The sequence below is a fragment of the Hordeum vulgare genome, chromosome 7H (genome assembly GCF_904849725.1).
Source record: "Hordeum vulgare subsp. vulgare chromosome 7H, MorexV3_pseudomolecules_assembly, whole genome shotgun sequence".
NCBI lineage: Eukaryota > Viridiplantae > Streptophyta > Magnoliopsida > Poales > Poaceae > Hordeum > Hordeum vulgare.
The window spans coordinates 550,908,100-550,915,307 of NC_058524.1; positions in this window are offsets into that span (position 1 = coordinate 550,908,100).

Genomic DNA, 7,208 nt, shown 5'->3' on the forward strand with positions numbered 1-7,208 from the left:
CTATAGGCACAGGAGTGCAACCTGTACAGGCACGGGAGTGGAGTGCAACCTGTACAGGCACGGGAGTGCAGCCACTAACAGGCACGGGGCTGCAGCCCCTATAGGCACGGGAGTGCAGCCTGCACAGCCACGAGAGTGCAGCCCCTAATGGCATGGGGTCGTGGCCCCTATAGGCACAGGAGTGCAGCCTGTATAGCCACGGGAGTACAGCCACTAACAGGCACGGGAGTGCAGCCTGTACAGCCATGGGAGTGCAGCCCCCATAGGCATGGGGCCACAGCCCCTATAGGCACGGGAGTGCAGCCTGTACAGCCACGGGAGTGCAGCCCCTATAGGCATGGGAGGGCAGTCCCTATAGGCACGGGACTGAGGCCCCAATAGCAACGGGACTCAGGCCCCAATCAACCACGGATGTAGTAAACTGTTTCCACGAGTGTCCGTCTGATCAAGGGAAACATGAAAGTTTGTGTCGAGGTACTTCGCTTGCTTGTGTAAAACGAAAACCATGGATGTACTCCAGATAGACGCACGGCTGCCTACGAGGTGGGAGGACATGCGCGTACAAGGCAGGTCGACAAACTTAGGTCCACGAAGCACATTAGATAAGTAACCTGGTCACATTAGATAACTCATTAGGTCCTACGAACACACATGTGTTTCAGGTTTGAAAAGAATAACAAAAAATAAGAAAGAAATCAGGAACATTACAAACTTCAAAGACCATGTTGATAAAAACATAGTTTACACACACTCCATTCAAACAAGGCTCACAACATCTGTCATTACATTTAATAACTAGGAAACAAGAGGTAGCTCATAGTTCACTAATTTATAAACCATACAATAGATAGATAATTCGTCATAAAACAGATAAAGTGTTGTCTTTCCTCAAACAGACCCACTCCCACCAGGTTTGGCAGCTTCAACAGCACCAGCATCGACAGTAGAGACACTGTCTGAGGAAGTGGCAGGTCGGATGATTTGAGTCTTTGTAAGACCAAACCAATCAGGCTTGCAAGGCTTCATCTCCACAACTTTGGTATCATCATAACTGCATAATTGTTGGAGGTTGCACCTTGCTTGAAATTTTTTCCATGCACAGCATTCACAGAGAATAGGTTGTCCAACTTGACAATAACCTCATCTTTGATGAAATGGTCTGCTACCTTAAATGACCAATCTCCAAGATAGTCATGAAGTGCATAAGCAACATAGAATGATGCTAAGAACAAGCTGCGAGAGAACAAGCTGCGAGACACTGAGAAGACAGCAACATTGTCAACCAGACCGTATTGTAGGCCTAGCTCCTCCTTCGTTGAAAGGGAAATCTCTAGGACCTTTGCTGCTGGATCATACAACTACGAAAATGAAAAAATAAAGAAATTATTAACTTGACAAATAGATAATGAACAAGACAATTAAACAATCATTTTTAAACACATAAATAGTTAAAAATATGAACAAAAAAGTAGTAATTAATAGTATGTCAGTTTTAAACATATAAACAGTGCTATTACAGAAAGCTATTAATAGTCTCGAGTTACAAAGAAAGCTATTACAAACTTGAGTGGCAAAAACAAAATAAAAAATCAACTTACAGTACGAGCGTCACCATCAAATTCATCACAATCCTCCTTGGGCCTCTTGGCCTACGACAGAAATATTAAGATGTAAATAACAATATGAAAACATAACACACAGCAACAAAAAAACATAAGCATAGTAGTACAGTAATTATAAAGCAAATTTCTAACCTTAACCAGTTCCCCTTCTGTCTTTGATGATGTTGAACCATATGTGTCCATCTACAAGAATTGAGAACCCAAAATAAATCAGATACAGAAAAATAACAACGTCTATTTGATTGATAACTGTTCCAACAAACCAGATCTACAAAAAACTATCAGGAACTAAAGGAATGCTTGCTCTAATTGAAGGCATAACAACTACACAGGAAAACAACAAAAAGAAAAAAAAGAAAAAAACCATGAACAAATGGTTATTTGAGGGTTTCAGTCAGAAAAATCAAACTAGTGTACAGCAAATGAATAAGCACATGAAATTTATCGCACAGAGAATCATATTAATGATATAGGAACTGAAGATTACACCACTAACGCATGAAACCTTTCATAAAAAATGTGTAAAGAAATGACAATAAATACAAAGGAAGATGAAACCACCGCATACCTTAATGAAGTGCTGGAACAAAACAACCCAATGAATAAAAAAAGGGATCAGACCCAGTCGAAATATCCTGCAGACCAAGTGAATAATAAAAGAGTATGAGAGGAAACGCCGAGCAAAGAGATTGGGAATGGAGGTGAGGAGAAGCCGAGGAAAGGAGAAACAGTTGGAATTACAAGGGACTAAGAACCAGCGGTAGTGTGGTAGTGGGGTACGTGGAGCGTTGGACTGGTAGTGGGGGTGTGTGGAGGGGGGTGCCATGTTTAAGTAGGTTAACAGTAACTCTGTGTAAATGCGTGGAGAGGCAGTTTTTGTTTTGTGTGACTGTTCGTGTACACGACTCTTTTAAAAAATGCATCTATGTGCCACCACCCTCGTCGCCGTTGTGTGAACGCCGCGTGTCACTCGTCTGGCTCGCCGACCAAAAGCAAGTCCGGTTATTTAATCCTACCTCTTTCCTCTCCGCCCCTCCACCTGAGCCCTTCCTTTCTTCTACATCTAAGATTTCGTTTCCTCCCCCCCTCCCCTCGAGCATCGTCATGGTCCGCCGTAAGATCACCACCTACGCGATGCTCACTCCTGAGCAACAGATGCAGATTGAGGCGGAGATCCAATCTAGCCGCGCCGCCCGGATCGCTGCCGGCTTGCCTCCGGACTCGCCGGAGTACGAGAAGGGTGAGAAGGACCAGACGAAACAGTCCAAGGAAGACGAGGAAGAAAGGCAACTACCGTAAGACAAGGAGGAGGAGCTGGAGTAGACGGAAGACGAGGAAGAGGAGGAGGAGCAGACAGAAGACGAGGAAGTAGGGCACCTGTCAGATCTAATGGAGGAAGATGAGAAGGAGGAGCAGACGGAAGACGAGGAGGAGGAGCAGACGGAAGATGAGGAAGAGGATGAAATGGAGTAGTCATTCACCATAGTCGAGATGATTATGGAGCAACAGGCCATCATGGAATCCATCCAGGATGAGGACGAAGTGGAGGCCAACCGGCGAGTTATACGGTAGATGCAGGTGGAGGAGGACGCTCTCTTCGAGTCCGAAGTGGAGGAGGAGAAGGTGTCGGAGGAGATAGTTAACAACTCCGATGAGGAGTAGCTACGTAGTACTTTTTTTGTTTGCATGCTTTTGTATGAATTATGGATGTAAAAATGTAAGCATCAGATGAAGTGGTGCTAATTTGGGATCACTCATCGCGGGCGCCTTGATGTTAATATGGATAGTTTTGCCACGAACTTCGGTGATGTAAAACGAAAACCACAGATGTGTAACACTATAGGTCCACGGCTGTGCATGCGCTGGGCGCAAAAACGAAAGCCACAGATGTACACTAGCTAGACGTACGGGTGCGTACAATTTAGGTCCACGCATATGTTCACGGTAGATCGGCGGCTGCGTACGCGCTAGGTTCACGGATGTGCATGTGCTGGGGGCAAAAACATAGGTTTGGGTTTTTTGACAGGAACTACGGCTTTGGGTTTTTTGTCAAGAACTACGGGATGTAAAACGAAAGCCACAGATATAGCCCAGGTACACACACGTGTGCGTACACGTAGATCCACGGATGTGCGTGCGTTGGAGGTACCTCGATGATATAAACGAAAACCACGGTTGTACACTAGCAAGATGCACGGGTGAGCACGTCGTAGGTCCACAGGTGCGCACGCAGTAGGTCCAGGGATACTTACGCGGTAGGTCAAGGTACGTCGGTCCATGAAGCACATCACAGCAATCTGGTTTTGCCTGGTTCCGAAACATAATTACTTTTTTCTATAGGTAAGCTATATGTTATTCAAGGCGTCAATAGAAGACCCTTTTTCCACAGTTTGGTCAAGAAAGTTAGACCTAATCCAACAAACAAAATAACATCCTATGTGTACACGTAGATCCACGGATGTGCGTGTGCTGGAGGTACCTCGGTGTTGTAAAACGAAAACCACAGATGTACACTAGGAAGACGCACGCGTGCATACGAGGTAGGTCCACTATTACGTACGTACAAGGTGCACGGATGCGTACGCGGTAGGTCCACGTACTTGGGTCCACGTAGCACATTAGTATTATTTATTGATTGTGTTCTCTGTAAGTTTTACATCACAACAGTGAGCCTAGGAAGACGCAAGTGTGTGTACGTGGTAGGGCCACGGCTGTGCATATGCTAGAGAGAAACACGGAAGTTTGCGTTTTTTGCAAGTAATTTTGGTGATGTAAAACGAAAACCACGGATGAACACCTGTAGACGCACGGGTGCGTACGTTTCGGGTCCACGAATGTGTTCGCGGAAGGTCCACTGTTGCGTACGTGGTAGATCCACGGATCTGTTCGCTGTGTATCCATGTATCCGTCTGTTTTAGGTCCATGGGTGCGTTCATTTTAGGTATGCGTATGTGGTAGGTCCACCGATGTGTAAACCATGGATCTACACTAGGAAGACACACGTGTGTGTACGTGGTAGGTTCATGTATGTGCATGTGCTAGAGGGGAACACAAAATTTTGGGTCCATGGATGTACGCCAGATAGACGCACGGGTGGGTACGTTTTAGGTCCACCTGTATTTTCGTGTTAAACCCACTAATGCATATGTGCTAGGTCCACGGGTGTGCATGTGCTCCGTATAATACGAATACCACGGATGTTCACTAGCAAGACGCACGGCTACGTACACTGTAAATCCACGGATGCACGTGTTGTGGATCCACGGGTATGTACGCCGTAGGTCCACGGGTGCGTAGTACTTTGGTCCACGAAGCACACTTGTGTTCTCTGTCCGTTTGACTCAGTCACCTACTCTTTGTTGCAAGTAATATTTTATTTCTCTTGCGCAAGGAAAAATAGTTCTACAGCTATTATTACAAAAAAAAAATCTACTACACGAGTCCTTCGGACACACATGTGTTTCAGGTTTGAAAAAATAACAAAAAAATAAGAAAGAAATCAGGTTTATAGAAACATAGTTTCCACACAATTCATTCAAACATGCTTCAGAACGTGCGACATTACAATTAACAACCATATAAAAAAGAGGTAGCGTAATTTTGCGCGTTTCCACAGGATTCGACATGAAGTCAAAAACACATAAAAATGCACGCATAACAGAGTCATAACACATAAACATGAACACATAAAAGTGTCATAACAACATTACAGATAGTGCGATGATGTTCAAAAGAAACCTTTAGATAAATATGTTTCTCTTTAGCCTTTCCCATAACTATTTCTTAAGAGCAGCCTCATTGTTTTGTTCTAAAACTACCAAATTTTTGACATGGTGGATAGAGAGAATAGCAAGCTAGAAAACTTGTTCAAACCACATAACCAAAATATGAACATGATATAAGCAAACTATTGTTCAATGCTGACACACATTACATAAGCAAAGTTGTTCAACGTAATGAAAGCAAACTACGAAAGTGAACAAAAGAAGGTACAGGCATCTTTTTAAAGCCACATACATTGTTGTCCCATTACCTCTAGTAGTCGTAGACTATTCCAAATTTCTCATCATAGTTCAGCCTGTAGAAACCCTTGATGACGATGTCGATTGCCGTCCAAACCTTGTATGTGGCGTATGCATCTATCGCTGCATACTGGATGAGGTGGTCTGGCAGTGGTGCTATCCCCCACAATTTGTGGTCTTTGTTGCGGTTGATCTTTTGCTTCATGTGCTTATAGAACGGGTGGACGACCATGCTTGCAACGTCTGCCAGGGAGTCGTACGGCTTGTCGATGTATGGATGCCTCCATTTCTTCTGCATGTCGATGAAATTCTCGGGGTTGATCTCCAATCCTGAGTTCTTCAGCATCAGTTTGTCCCTGGTGATGTCGAAATCAACAAAGGTGTACATCCTTTCCTTCAGGAATCTGTCGACCCAGTCGGGCCTGCAAGTTTGTAGCAATGGTAGTGCATCACTAGTTTAATTAAACTTCAGGCAGCAACACCGATGAACATATGACTTCCTGGTTACAGATTTTATGCACTTTTACCACCTGCTGGTATGTATAGCAGAACTTCTCCAGTAGGAATCTTTTGAACTTCATTTGTTTTCGTTTGTATGTTTTTTCCTGACTACCTTTGTGTAACATGTGCCAGAACATCTTTCGAGAAAAATATATTGTAGTCTATAAATTACACCTAATTCGTAAACTAGTTTCATCGAACTTCAGGCAGCAGTACTACTGATTAATTAAACTAGTTTTATTAAACTTCCTGCTAACTCTTTTTATGTGATATTGCCACCAGGACTTCTCAATACGAAATGTTGGACTTCTCCAGCAGGAAATGTTGAACTTCATTTTTGTTTTTCATATGTTTCTCCTGCTTACTCCCTTTTTTGTAACATATCAACTATTGGTATAGCAGAACTTCTCCTCTATAAAAATTTAACTTCTGTAATACAAGAATTTGATGTTTGAACTTTCTACCTTTTTTTATACTCGTCATATTTTTTTTGTAATACATGAATTGCATGTAGTCTTCAAGTAGTACTTAATGCAGCAAATTGCCCTTTGCGCTCTATTTGAACTCTCTAGTTAAAACATCTAGTTCATAAACTAGTTTAATCAAACTTTCAGGCAGAAATAACAATGCACAAATTTGCATCAGAAATAGGTTGAATGAGTAGATTTGCTCACATTTTTGTAGCCGCGGTGATGTGGAAGATGAGCACCATTTCCTCCAGGCAAAGCTGCAAAACTGCTGCCCTCTGGTTCGGCTCGTCTTCTCTTGTGTGCTCAACATCAACGCTGATGATCATGTCGAACATGTCGCCGAGCTTCGTCCTCATCTTCTTGATCATCTCATCGGCTTCTTCGGGATTGCTGGTGCAGTCGACGTACAGGGGCTCCTAGCCGTGGGCTTCAACCGCGTTCAGTACTTTGGTGTAGTCGTGCTTCTCGGCGTGGACGACGTCGTCTTCAAGCTGGGCGGCCTGCTCCGATGACACTTCACGGAGACACTTCTGGGATGGCACGGCTGCCATTGCTTATCGTGGATTTCCTTGGAAGATGGAGCGGGGGGTGGC